Source organism: Anarhichas minor, unplaced genomic scaffold (assembly GCF_050575085.1).
Source record: "Anarhichas minor isolate MPS153535 unplaced genomic scaffold, ASM5057508v1 ptg000136l, whole genome shotgun sequence".
NCBI lineage: Eukaryota > Metazoa > Chordata > Actinopteri > Perciformes > Anarhichadidae > Anarhichas > Anarhichas minor.
In genome coordinates this window covers 18751070-18766377 of record NW_027466582.1, presented here as the reverse complement: position 1 = coordinate 18766377, position 15308 = coordinate 18751070, and the positions used below count along the sequence as shown (strand labels likewise).

Below are 15308 nucleotides of genomic sequence, written 5' to 3'. Positions count from 1 at the left end.
CTCACTTTTAAAACCTGATGCTTATATATTCATTTTCTTTAGTAGTAACTAGATTAAGTAATTAATCAATTAATACAGTAATACATTTATAATAGATTTCAACTTATTTTTATCATGTTCGTAACATCTGGTGCGCACCTTCTACAACTGAAAGGTTAGCAGAACCTGTTGTCATATGACCAAATACTGCTGATTGGAAACACGAAATTTAGTGAGTTTAGTGTAAGCATCATTGAAAAACCTCTGGGAGGTCGGATCTGGGATCCGTGACGGGGTTGGAGTCCCACGTCTAAGACCTTAGGGAGGCCGGTTCAGGGAACCGCAATGTGATAAAACTGTATTGATAAAACTGTATGAAATAAACTGTACTTGTGAATGACTGGATCTAACAGAAACTAAGAATTGAGGTGGAAAATACTTGACTAGTGTATCTCACCATGTAGATAACAGGGGTGCTCAGATCAGTGGCTCGGGTGTATTCCATACACACTGATTGTTTGCGCCCTGAAAGTCGAATTCCGGTGATTTCCTAACTGAGTATCAACTATCACAAGTCAAAGTTTGGATCACGTAGATATTGTGTGAATAATTCTGTGTATAGGGATAACAATAGTTTGATAAAACAAAATGGCAAATTTTGGACAGATATATGCCGCAGCAGTCCTATTCGCACAGCGTAATGAGAGACAGGAACATCAAGAAAAATTAAAAAAGGAGTTGTTAAAACTAAAGGAAGATTATCAGAAAGAAGGCTTGTTCCCAGGGGACGACACCACAGATTACAACATGGACATGTGGAATAAACTGTATGAACAGTCAAAAGAGCGCACATAGAAGGCAGAAAAAGACCACAAAGACAATCAATGCGTAGTAAAACATAAAACAAAGAAGGCTCTGGCCGATGCACAAAATAAACACCGGATTTTTGTCAGAGGACTGAATTCGTTCAACACAGCTCATGAGAATCACAAAGCTAAACAAAGACGGGAGATAAGAAAGAAAAAAGAGAGAGTGGAGGCATCACTAGCCCCACCTCTCCACCTCATTTGTATCCAGTTGCAGAGTTACAGCTGCTCGACAGACCTCCTCTGTACACACACACACCAGTACAGGCACCTCAGCTACAGTTTAGTGGGAGTGTAGATTACAAACATGTAGCAGATGAAGACAGGCAGGATCCCCCAGGACCAGGACCAGACTCAGGAAGAAAGACGCCTAGGGACAGTGAGAGAGATAAGAGAAGGAATGAGGGAGAACAGGATGAGACCTGGGGAATGGCAGACATGCAGATGTTAGAGCAAAAATTACCAGAGTTAACAGTAGGTGGATTAGGGCTTTTGAAGGCCGCACAACAAGTTACAATTTGGCTTTGGGAGACTTGAGGGCCATCTTCGCTGCATGCACTTCAGCCAGAGTGATGCATGAAATTGACACAGGTGCAATTACTGCCGGTCTCCATGACGAGACACCGTTTACTCAGTGCCGCACCTCGTGGTGGCAGCAACAGAGAGACCTGTATCCAGGTCATCAGGGGGCTAGTGCTCTCCTCAAATTTCAGTGTACATCAGGAGAAACTCCTGACCAGTTCTGCAACAGAATTGTGATCGAGTGGACCGACACGACTGGTACCGCTCCTGATAACAATCCAGGTACGCGCATGATGTTTAAAGCAGCTGTACTGAGAGGTGCTGATCCTAGTGTAAAAGCTAAAATGGACGACCTGGTTGAATCAGACCAGCTTTTTGTCCCTCCCTGGATGTCCCATGTTCAGGCGCGGAAAAAGGAGACAGAGGAGGAGTTTAAACTACTTCAAGTCCGTCTCTTAAAGGCGCAGATCCATGATGCTGATTCAGCACAAAATGAAAAGAAAAAATCAGCTAATGCTAAACAAATGCCTGTTCAGCAAGCTGAGCCACAAACTTTCCCCTTCCCACAATCACAGAGATCACAGAGAGTGCAGCTCATTCAGCAAGGTTACGGCTGCTTGTACCAGAGCAGAGACTGTAGCGACATAACCAGGCTCTGTAAACCAGAACAAAAACACAAACAAGATAAAAACAGCTCCAGAAATAGTCAACGTTCATTTTCATTTTTTTTACTATTTCTTTTGTTTATTAGCGGTTTTCAAATGACAACAAAGACCAAAGTGAATTGAAGTGTTTAATCTAGATTTAAGTAAATGACTCTGACAGGAGTTTAGCCCACTAAACTGCTGTCCAGGATAATTGAAATGCTCGCTTGCGCTTCAGCTCATCAACTTTGTCTTTTCTCGCGAGTGCCCGATCGCTACTGAGCATGAGCAACTCTCAACAGAGACGAGAAGGAAGCGTGACGGCTCTCTCCTTAGCTACTTCCATCATCAGCTCTGGAACAACAACATGTGTTTGATTCTTTTTACCAGATCGAACAAGGGAATTGCTAGATGTACCATCAACCCCGCTTACACCGTCCTGCTGCTCTTAATACTCCCTCGGGCACCAAATGTGGATGAATCCACCGCAGGATGTAGTCCCCAACAAATGCACGATTTACTCCTGTTTGTGTAAGATTCTCTAAAAATGACACGGAGCCTTTTGATACAGAACACCAGCCTGATCCTTTAACTGCTAACTGCTAAAGCTGAATGGGCCTTTTTCACAGCACTACTTGTACTACTACACAGCAGGAGAAGCACAGGTGTTACTCACAACCCCTGATGAAATAATCATGAATTGTATAATGATATGTTTCCATTAAACACAACTAGAAGCCTATGTGTACTGTACTTTACCTGCTCCTATGACCTAAGTGCAGATCTTTGCGTTGGGTCGGCCCTGCGTGGGATCTGAACCCTCTGAGCAGCCCTCCCCAAAAAGTGTCACGCTGAAACACGTGTCTTCTATCTGAGGGAAGAGAAAGAACCGAATGAGCGGACAAATCCATGAAACTACTGCACAACAAAGTGAGCAGCTAAACACAGTGTAGGAAAGAGACATCTGGTAAATCTTCTTATATTAGGGTGTTTTTGTATCCCTCCTAGTAGCTCATAGTTGACCACTCACATTTAATTTGACATGACATTAAAGCACCTAAAAAAAACTAGTTTTTCTCAAAAACATTTCTCTGTCATCCCACTTTGATGCTCTAAATCCGTACTTACCCCGACCAATCAGGGACAGAAACACAAATAACCAAAACTGTTGCTAATTCTGTTGGACCCCATCACTCAATATGAGAACATGGTTAAGAAAATAGGTTTTCAGGTCCTTTAACAACACAAACTTAATGTTGCTGGCTTTCCTTTCACTTGGTTACTGCGGCCGATGTTTAGCAGCCATTTCACAGGCTTTCAATTCATCTCAGAGTCCCACAATGATACAAAGAGCACTAGTACAGTATTTATGTCACCTGCTTCAAGGTTGGACCAGATTTGGTGAACAAGCCAAAGGAGAAGAGTGATGGGAACTTTAGGAAAGACAAAGAACAAATATATCAATCATACCAATATATCAATACATATACTGTATATTTAAATGTCACAAAATGGTGCTTACAGCAGAATGATATGCTAAGTCTGTAAGGACCATTTACTGACTCCATTGACTCTCCATGACTTGCAGTGCTGACAAATGAAGCATTAAAACTGCAATTCATGTTGGTTAGAGACATTTCTACACTCACAAGCATCAAGTAGTACAACAGTAGTACAACAGTTGTATAACAGTTGTATAACAGTTGCTGCATTTAACGTGAGTAGCTTTGGGTAAGCCTTTCAGCTAAATACCCTCACCTAACTGTGACATTCATCGGCGTTTAAATGCCTGGAATAATCCTAAAGCTGGAGTTTGGGAAATATTTAACTTTAACTACCACCACTGAAATAAATAATATTAAATAATAATAATAAAACACAGCACGAGTCCTTGTGTTGATTTTATCTTACTGGCGACCGGTGTTCCTCCTCGTAGAGGAAACTGTCACGATCAGGCTTTTCCTTCTGTGTTCTGTGTGTGTCTTTGTATAGCTCCACCCTCCTCACTCTACCTGTCAGCCACTCCCTCAGCACCAGTCTAACTCCCTTCACCTGCCTCTGATCACTAATCAAGCACTCCCTCATCAGCACAACTCTCCTCACCTGTTCTAGCCACTATTTAAACCCCTGCCTCTCAGTCACTCACTGCCAGATCATTGCCATGTCTACCTACCCGTTTGGCTTGTCCTGTTCCCCACGTCTGCCTGCCCTGCCTCGTCCTGCTGGATTTCGCCCCTTCGTCTCTATTCTCGTCCGTGAATTCCTTGTGTGTTCTTGTAAGTGTCGTGTGTTCATTAAATTCCCACTTCCCTCTACTTCTGGTCTGCGTTTGAGTCCTCCATCATGCCCCGTGACAGAAACGCTGGGTTCTCTACTGAGGGGTCAGAACCCATGAATGGGATGGCCTACTGCTCCATCTCTCTGCTGAAAAACACAAACCCCCTGGACGAACACACACCAAATTACAAAAGGAGGAAGCACAGTGGTCAACGCTCACCATTTACTCACTTTAGTGTATTCCAGCTCATTTTATCCCTCCTCCCCTGCACCACATGTTCATTACATTAAATTAAATATACTTGGTGAGGATTGCATTTGCTGAAATGGCACTATATTAAAAATGATTAAAAAACTCCATATTTCACTCTGGAATCAAACTATTGAAACGAAGGTCAGGCGTCAAAAAGATGCATCAGTGTCAGAGGGAAATCCCTCTCTGCTGTACATTAAAGAAACACCTTCCTTCACTAATCGCTGCCAAGCTCCAGACAGTAATGGCTCAGTTATAGCCTCACCTCTTTTTGACTTTGGCTCCCACCACAGGCAGCGGCTTGTGGCCGAGCTTCTTCCTCAGCTGGCGGAGGGATCCGCTGTCTGCGAAGCCGTACACGGCGAACCGCTAAGTGGCATCGTGGCCGTCCGAGTCCTGCAAGGGGGTTGAGATGGCTTTAACCTGGGTCACGGACAGCGCAGAGGAAACCAGTGCTATCCAAGAGTCCCCTCCGTACACACCAAAGGTTTGATGTGAAGACACGATTAGTTTCTTCTGACTGACAGTTATGTGACGTGAGCATGCTGGGGATGACTTTGCTCACCTTTAAAAACAGGACTGGCACTGCAGCCAAGTCAGTTAAAAGACTGAATTAATTAATTACTTAATCTAGTTACTACTAAAGAAAATGAATATATAAGCATGAGGTTTTAAAAGTGAGTGTCTAGTGTTGTACACCTTTATATATTGAGAATACTAGAATGTTTAACTTTTTACCGACTTCATTGAGTAAACCAGTTACAGGCTCTATGGTTCTCAATGGCTGACTGAGCCTTCTGTTTTTACCTTTGAACTGCTTCTGTGTGTAGAGAACACCCAGGTCGGCCGGTACGGAGTCGAAGCCACAGCTGCCGATCACATCCACTCCCCTGTCCAACGCCTTAGTGTGGTGCTCGAGCTGCATGCGCTCTAGGAACTATAGAGGATGGATACACACACGTACACACCAAAACTAAATGCACCTGAACCGCCACGCACAGAGAAGTCGATATAGTCCGTCTACTTAAAGATGAGTTATAACCGAGCTATAATACAAAGTAACACAGTGAATCAACACCTAAAAAACACAGTGGACATTTCTTTTCCTACCTGAGGCTCCCCACAGATGTCTATGTAGTGAGCTCCATTTGCTATGCAGGCTTTGACCACTGGTTGGCCATCAAACCTGTACTGAAAGGACAAAGAGCATAGAGAGAATAGTTTCTACACAAACCACAATATTTCAGTGTTGTCGGTTCGAATCCAATTCACAAACGTGTGTCAAATGTCATCTGAAAGTCTCCTTCGCCCCCCTCCCTGAGACAAAGTGTGGATAACATACTTACAGGGCCCACACAGTTGAGAATCACCACGCCTTGTTGGCACATGATGGCCAGCGATTCCTCGACAGACACATCAGCAACAATGATTTCAACGTCCGTCCTCAGCTCTGGCATAGCTGTCAGAGGAGAGGAGATATTTCTGTAAATGAACAGTGGATAACTACACAGAGCCCTCACCTCATTTGTGGTACTCTATGTGTTCATGTCAGACTTTAACTGCAACACCACATATACAATACAGGAAGTCTGTGAAGCATTATTGAGCCACCTTTATTTCATGGTCATTAAAAGCAAAGCTGAAAATATCAGATATCTTTAATATATGAATGTAATTATTTCTAAATGCTTATTGCTGCATATCAGCTGTCTCAGTGCTCTGGTATTACGTTGAGAGGGGCGCGTGACCTGTCCTCAAATACAGTGAACTACAGCATAAACTAGAAAAATCTCCCTTTCTCATTGTAAAGTGACTTTGCTGGACTGGGTCAACTGTGAGCTGCACCGCTCAATAACCAACTGTCCATCCAGAAAGCTCGTTAGCTGTTTCGGGGCAAAACAAGACATTTTATTTAGGGCTCAGGTTCAAAATTGTTCATTTCTAGCTAAAGTTACATAACCACAAGAACACAGACCACAACAACTACTCGGACTGCTGCTTCCTCGGTCAGTCGGAGACTAAAGTATCCTGCGCCAGTGAAACGCAGTCTAGACATTTGACAGCAAACGCTGGTGTGTCAGTCAGCTGACGTTACGTTACAGTAGTATATTATATATGAAGCTACAAAGAAGACATTTAGCTTTCTATTTATCATTCCTACTTTTAAGATGTACCTAGTATCTTATATAATAATTCATATGTGGAATAATGTTGTAGCGGGATGCGACCTGTCTATGCTGTTTTACCAGCCACTAGCTCCCTGGGTCGGCTTAGTGGTCGTACAGTCTAGTGTTTGAAAGTATATTTTTTACTTACATTCTATACTGCCTGGGGAAGCTCCAGCTTCAAGATTACTTTACGACAGATAGATTTCTGCATAAAACGTAACCCTGAATAACCCGCGTTAGAATCCTATGTATCTCCGTTATGTGCTACGTTATGTGAAGCAGCGGGATGACAGGTTAAGCTTTATGAAGTCCTTTCACTATGGGATAAGATATGCCGAATCATTTAATGGGGCCTATCTCGTTACCATAGTTATTGTATACAAGACCGGTGGATCTACCATACGCAAATAGCAACCTGGTTGTGATCACTTACTTGTTATGTCGTTTAGTCTGAAGTCTCCGAGTCACTCTCTGCAGGGACGTCAGTGAGTAGGGCCACCCGGAGCGTTCTGCGCCTTGTTATGCCGTGAACCAAGCACTTAAAAGTACTTTTAAAACAGGACTCGTATTACAGAGGTTGTTGGTTTTATTTTATGAAAGTAAGATACAGGTTATGGTACAAAGATTAATAAATCACATTACAATCGGTGAAACTGGCTATACAATGTTGTGTGAAATAAATGGATAGTTTAGACTCCTGCCGGAGGTAACCCTCTAGACCAGGGGTGTCAAACTCATCTTCACTCTGGGCCACATCAGCATCATGGTTTCCCTCAAAGGGCCGGTTGTAACTGTAAGACTGTATAACTGTAACTACTCCTAACATATTGTTAAATAACTCTCTCTGCATTTGATTATTGTTTATTCAAGTGTAAAAATATTGTACATGCAGTTATATAAATGTAAAATGATATTTAAGCACATTTCTGTTATTATAACATAAATCATTTTAATTTAGGGTTAATAAACCCACATTACTCTATCAAAGATCAAACTATTAAAGAAAACAAAGACAAATATCATCAAACACAAGTTATTACATTAACTTTGTTCAAAGCTATTTGTGTCACCTCTCTGCATCACTAATGTCCCCGTCGTCGTCCCGCGCATGGCAGCTACATCCAAGAGCTCCTCACTGAGATCAGGACTTATAAACACTGATAGATGCTCTGTGTCCGTGCTGTCTGTGCTTTCATCAACAGCTAATGAAGAAGACGAGTACCTGCTCGTCTCTTAGCTAGCTGTGTTGTTAGATTGCTGCTAGTTCCTGAACTCGGTCTGCGATGGCGTTTCTTCACAAACTGACATTTGTAAAAGTCTGTCTGATCAGAGCTCACCTGCTCACACACCTTTAGCAGCACTGGTTCAGGGGTCGGCAACCTTTACTGTCCAAAGAGCCATTTTGCTCTATTTTCCACCAAATAAAATTGGTCTGGAGCCGCAAAAGCTATTTGATATCACAGTTTATAAAGTTTTGTATATAGTTATATTATATATACAAAAACTATAGTTTGTTGTATTTATGAAATTATAGAACAAGAATAAAGACAATTCTCGACATTTTATTGCTATTTTACCTGATATAACAATATCACACTCTTATGAAGAGGAGAGTTTGCTGCAGCAGCTGAGAAATCATCTCCAGCGTGACACTTTTCAGCAAATGCTGTTTGTTCTGGAAGTGACATTCAACATTACATTGTTTGCACATATCAAGCATACAGGTAAGCCAGCATCGTTAGCAGTGAAAGCAAATGAATACGTCCACGCAGAATTAAACTCTCTGTTTTCCTCCGTGACCGTTTACCGAGGGCGGGGGTCTGCAAATCATGATTAGCCACCTGCAGGGAAAGGCGCTTGACATGCGTAATAGGATCTGATGCACATTTTAGATGACTAAATATTAAAACATGTTTATTTAAGGTCAGGTATTACTGACCTTGTTGTCTTTACTAGCAGCTGTTGTCCAGTTAAAGTCTGCATAATTACGGAGGAAGCAGCTGTTATTGGAGCGATTAGCGGCGTTATCAGACCTACGGAGCGGCCGTCTGAAGTCACGTTCGCGGCTTTGAGCAACCAATCCACTTCCTGTTTACACCGGCACCCACCCGCATGCCCAGTGTACGTGAATAGTCACGTGATATTCGATTTCAGGCGTTTGAGTCTGGACGGAGATCATGTAGAACAGAGGTCTCCAACCTTTTTTGCACCACGGACCGGTTTCATGTAAGACAATATTTTCACGGACCGGCCTTCAAGGTGTGGCGGAAAAACACGACGAAATAAAATGATACGATGAAAACAAATATAAAATGCATAAATAAATACAACTCACAATAACGCTGAATCAGTGGGAGCCCTGAGCTCGTTTCTCTGCAACGAGACGGTCCCATCTGTGGGTAATGGGAGACAATGACACCCGACGTCATTGCCGTCACTGCAGAACATCCCGCTTCACAGAGAGGATGTGTGAAATGGAAGCAGGGCTTTCAGTGCTTTAGTGGTGATCTCAGGATATTCAGCCTTGATTTTAATCCAAACACCAGCAGAGTTGTTGCCTCAAACATACATTTAAGGCCACCGTCATTTACAATCTCCAGCAGCTGATCTTCCTCTGTCACCACATATTCTGCAGAGCGGGTTTGGCGAGTCAGAATTACTCCTGATATTTAATCAGACTCCTGATATTGTCTGTTAAATGAAGCTTTCTTTTTCTTGGAAGCTGTAGCTCTTCTTCTGTCTCCTTTCCTCTTTGCAAAGAAGCTCTCCAAAAGTTATTTACTCATTTTCGCTAGTTTGCGGGCTTAATTTTTGAGGTAACATAACACGTGACCGAGACAAGCATCTTGACATGTGTCAAGAGGCACAGGTGGATGAAATTGCGAGAGAATCCGGTCATTTTTCAAAATAAAACTTCTTTCAGACTCTGATAATCAATAAAACGGAAATAATATAATATTTATTATTTCTGTGCGGCCCGGTACCAAATGATCCACGGCCACGGACCACTGATTTAGAAAACGATGCTGAAACGCCGTGTGGAATTATATTGGAGATCGTTTAACAAAATCGTATTAGTGTGGATGTAGACTCAGGGAGCCAACATGCGGCTCCCGACCCCTGCACTGGGCTGTAGCTTCTGTAAATATATTCTGCTGTGATTGCAGTCTGCCTTTTAATTCTTGGACAATTTTATGTTTTTCTTGGAGGCTAAATTTAGCTCCGTGTTGACACTGCCTCATAACACAGAAGACAGATTTTTCTCCTTGAAGCACAGACATGTATTCGCTTTCCCATCTTAAATTACATTTTCTTCCATCTGCATCAATTTTTCTCTTCGTGGACATTTTGGGATTATTTGTCGATCTTTTTCAACTCAATCACTTGTTGGAAAATAGCTTTATGGGCTGTTCCCTCTCCTGTCCACCTGTTGTGATAGTTTTAATGTCGGTACACAGACAACATGCTATATCATAATTTCAACTTTCTATCTCATAATTTCGACCATGGGGATACTTTTATTTTCAAGTCTAACTTTTCATTTTTATTTCTTTTGCTGGCGGATTCGCGGGCCACATAAAATGATGTGGCAGGCCGGATTCTGCCCGCGGGCCTTGAGTTTGACACGTGTGACCTAGAGCGTTTGACCTGAGAGTGCGAGCGGGTGAATATGGGTGAAGTAGATCAGCTACATAAGTAGGAGCCTGACCGTGAAGTGCTCTGTAAGTGATGGTGAGAATTTTGAAGTGTATCCTAAATGCTACAGGGAGCCAGTGGAGAGATCGGAGTACGGGGGTGATGTGAGACCGTCGATTTGTCCTGGTGAGTAATCTGGCGGCAGCGTTTTGGATTACCTGCAGACGGTTAAGAGCAGCTACACTGAGTGATGTGAAAAGTGAGTTACAGTAGTCAATGCGAGAAGAGATAAATGTGTGTATGATCATCTCTAGTTCAGATGTTGATACTACAGATCTCAGTTTGCTGATATTTCTTAGATGGAAGAAACATGATCTGGACAGCTGCTTAACATGGGGGTCAAACGACATGGATCGATCAAAGTAAATCCCTAGATTGCGCAGGTTGCAATGGGCAGCAGAGGAGAGTGGACCAATACTCTGCCTGATCATGGGGACAAACTCATCTGGAGCAATAACTAGGACCTCTGTCTTAGTGTCGTTGAGTTGTAAGCAGTTTTCTGCCGTCCAGTCTCTGATGGCATTGACACAGTCCAGGAGTTAATGTGAAGGCCTCGCTGGGTTTGAATGACAGATGGAGTTGGATATCATCTGCATATAAATGATAGGACACATGATAACTTTTTATAATCGGTCCCAAAGGTAACAGATAAAGGGAAAATAACAGAGGCCCCAGAACCGAGCCCTGCAGTACGCCACAAGACAGTGGAGAGGTAACAGACACAAAATCACCCACAGAGGCATTAAAACTTCTGTCATTGAGGTAAGATGTGAACCAGTCTAGCGCTATGCCAGATATGCCCACCCAATCACGTAGCCTCTTAATCAGGATGTTATGGTCTACAGTGTCAAATGCAGAACTGAGGTCCAGAAGAACTAACACAGAGCAGTCACCTTGTCACGAATTCCCCTTCATATTAGTTTGTTTTCATCCTGTCTGCTTATTTTACTAACTCTCCTGTCATTTCAGATCCTACCATTCACACCGGATCATCTCTCATTCCCCTCACCTGGTCCTCCACACCCATCTCACCTGCAGCCCATTCCCTCATTAGCCCTCACTATTTAGGTCCCCTCACTTGCACTTGTTCCCTGCCAGATTGTCTTGTGTGTCTCTGCCAAGCTCTCCAGTGTTATATATATATATATATCATACTATTCTGATCTGCCTGTTCCGACCCTGTCTGCCTGTTTTCTCGACCTTGGATTTTTGCCTGCCCCTTGTTGGATTTGTTTGCCTTTTGGACTGACCTCCCGGTGTTGACCCTGCCTTTACCAAGTAAAGAAATCTATACCTGAATCTTGTCTCTGAGTTGTGCTTTTGGGTTCTAGTATCTGTAATCCTTACACACCTGCATCAGAACACATGAGAATGTCTGCAACATCACATAAAATACATTTGCAGAGCTTCAAAGTCAATCTGAGCCAACCAAGTTAGTGAATCACAACAATGCTGAACAACACCATCTTAACCTTAGCTTGTAACAGGAATGTCATTCAAAATGTCATGTCTGATTTATTTACCACTGTCAGCCTATCGCAGGGGAAGAGCACTCTTGCCTTTAGGAGACTACGAGGACCCCACCAGAGATGAGCAGCACTGGACTTTAGTTGGAATGCACAAAATACACAACAATTTTATTTGGTTTTCACAAAAAGTAACTTCAAATATTACAAAAAATGAATATTGGAAAATGATCTAAAATGTAATACAAAATGTCAAATGTCTAGAGCATGAACCCTTCAGAAGTCATCAAAAAAGCCTCCGTCCTTTGTAGTCTCCTCTTATACGCTTCTCCTTGGCGCTTCCTGCAACCTCCAGGTCCATATCGGGTAGAGAACAGATCACTCTCAAGTCATAGTGTGGATTACAACACCATCTGGTGTGCACACAGAGGATTACTCAAATAGTCCCTTACATGTGGAGATGTGGTTAGAAAGGTTTATTCTGTGTGATAACTTTCAGGTGAAATGCACCTTTATTGTAGTGATTTACAATCCATGATCTCTCTGAAGCGTAATAGAAAATAGTGGAGCAGGGAGGAAGTTCTGCTGCTGGTGGATGAGCTACATCAGAGAAATCATATAATATTTAAATATATAGTAGACCAGGGGTATTTCATTAGAATTCAACGAGGTACTTTGAGAGAGAATTTCCTCATGCAAAGGTCCAGAACATCACAATTATGTTTAACTTGTGCTGAATTAGTCCCATATATATTGAAGTAGACAACAGTTCTATCAACATCTGTATGTAGCCAACAACTGACTGTCAAATCAAATGAAGAAAGTTTGATTGAATAATATCATAACAATATTTATTGTCTGTTTTCAAATTGAACTGGATGAATTATAAATAATACAACTCTAAAGCGATGTCATGAGTTATGTTTTGAATTAGTTATTTATTCTGTTTTATTGAGATGTTCTGTGTCTTGCACTTTATTTCCTGCCTTTGTCTGTCTTACCCCTGTGAGGGTCTGCCCTTCCCCTAATTAGACACTGCTGCGTTCAATCACCTGCACCTCCTCAGTCTGCTTCACTTCACTTTCTGCCCCTGTCTGTTCCTCTCGGGATCGTCTGCCCGACCCTTAATTGAAACCTGCTGTGTCTAATCACCTGCACCTTCCCTGTGTATTTAAACCCTGTGTGTCCCTTGGCTCAGTGTTCGTTCGTCTTTGGTGTAACCTGGTCCGTCTGTCGTCTGCCTGCCATTTCCTCCTGGTACGTTTAGTGTCTGCTCCACGTTGCCGTGTTCCCTGTTTCTGTTTTATTTTCATGGACTTGTGATTCACACGTTTTTGTGTTGAATACGTTTTTTGTTACAATTAAACCCACAATTATCCAACCCTCCGTTTCCCAAGTCTCCCTGCATTTGGGTCCAGCCCTTTCTTTTCTGCAAAATCCTTACAAGCGAGGATCCACTCGACTACAGTACATTTGTGGAGAAGCCTTTTCAAATTTCTAAGAACCGGGGGATTGTTAAGAAACTTGCAAATATGAAAAGCAAAGTGTGGACCAACTATTCCTCTACATTGCTGTCACATGTGTCAATACACAAGTAAAGAGTTTACAATATGACGTACCTGATTAAGGGGATTAACACAGTGAAAACTTGAATTGAATTCCTAAAATCTTAATCCCCAACCCTGTCTGCAGGCCCACCGGAGGAGGAGAGGAGGCCCACCGGAGGAGGAGAGGCCCAGGCCATGAGAGTGTATCAATAAGTTAAAAACACTGACAGTTTGCCTTTGTCCTGAATGTTCTTTAGTACCTGAATTCCCTGTTTCCACCTGGCTCTGTTCAGATTATCTTTAATATTGCTCACTCTGCTGGTTAACAGGGTCCTAATTGGACCCAAGCTTATTCATGAAAGAAAGGACCCAACAGAAACAATCCCGTTATCCATTGTGGATTTCAACTTTCTACGAACTCGAGAAACACAATAAGATAAAATCATGACATCTGAGAAAGACACTGAAATGTTGAAGATGCAGTGTGTGAGCTGTTTGAGAACCCGTTTCAGTGCTCAGTCGTCTACTTGAAATGAAAAGGTGTGTGTGTACGTGTGTGTAGGAGGTATTGTGTGTGGTTCCTGCCAGTAAAGTCCTGAGAAGCTACAGAGCTGCACTTTGATATTTCCCTTTTAAAAACATCCTTAATGAAAATATTATCTCAAAATAGCTATTGTGAAGCTGAGATGAATGAAGCGAGGTTGATTCAAACATAAGTCAAAACGGCACTACTTCACCTACAGGAAGCCATTTTCCAATGTCTCCTGTGTGAAGCCATCCATCTGTATCGATGGCCTCCGCAGTCTTCTCGGGGTCCTTCAGGTAGCCCTGGAACACGTTAAGGCCCTTCACACACACCTAGACACTAACACACACACGTATGAGTGATGTAATATTATGGTAAAAGACAGAGCTTCTGTGAAAATGTCTGTTTGTCTTTGTATTTCACCTCTCCCTCCCCGTTTACAGCCAGGTACTTCATCTCGGGCACATCCACCAGTTTAAGTGAGTTACAGGGCAGAGGAGCTGCAACGTGACCTGCGGGCATGAGGTCAAGTTCAGAGCATTCACTCAACTTTTTCTTTATAACTCAGAGCGTTGAGAGATGTAACACTTGAGTAAGTCCTTCTTATTTATTACCTGCTTTCCAGTCTCTGGTCATGGTGCATCCAGCAGTACACTCTGTGTGTCCATAACCTTCATAGAACTGAGACAAAGAAAAAACACATGATTATTAGTATTATCATGACTACTACTGCTGCTACAAACACAGGATTATGCAACGTAGAACCTATTGGGGACAGAGAAGGAGCATTTCTACTTTTTTGTTAAAATTACCTGTTGCACTGCAGATTTTCAGGACAGATTTCCTAACTGAGTATCAACTATCACAAGTCAAAGTTTGGATCGCGTAGATACTGTGTGAATAATTCTGTGTATAGGGATAACAATAGTTTGATAAAACATAATGGCACATTTTGGACAGATATATGCCGCAGCAGTCCTATTCGCACAGCGTAATGAGAGACAGGAACATCAAGAAAAATTAAAAAAGGAGTTGTTGAAGCTAAAAGATTATCAGAAAGAAGGCTTGGTCCCAGGGGACGACGCCACAGATTACAACATGGACATGTGGAATAAACTGTATGAACAGTCAAAAGAGCGCACATAGAAGGCAGAAAAAGACCACAAAGACAATCAATGCGTAGTAAAACGTAAAACAAAGAAGGCTCTGGCCGATGCACAAAATAAACACCGGATTTTTGTCAGAGGACTGAATTCGTTCAACACAGCTCATGAGAATCACAAAGCTAGAAAAAAACAGGAGGCAAGAAAGAAAAAAGAGAGAGTGGAGGCAACACTGGCCCCACCTCTCCACCTCATTTGTAT

The 15308-nt window shown here is 42.4% G+C and overlaps 1 pseudogene; it reads right to left on the bottom strand.

Annotated features, from left to right (window-relative positions):
* Nucleotides 1–4323: 4323 nt before the first annotated feature.
* Nucleotides 4324–14580, bottom strand: LOC142941999 (saccharopine dehydrogenase-like oxidoreductase; annotated as a pseudogene).
* Between the last annotated feature and the right edge of the window lie 728 nt (nucleotides 14581–15308).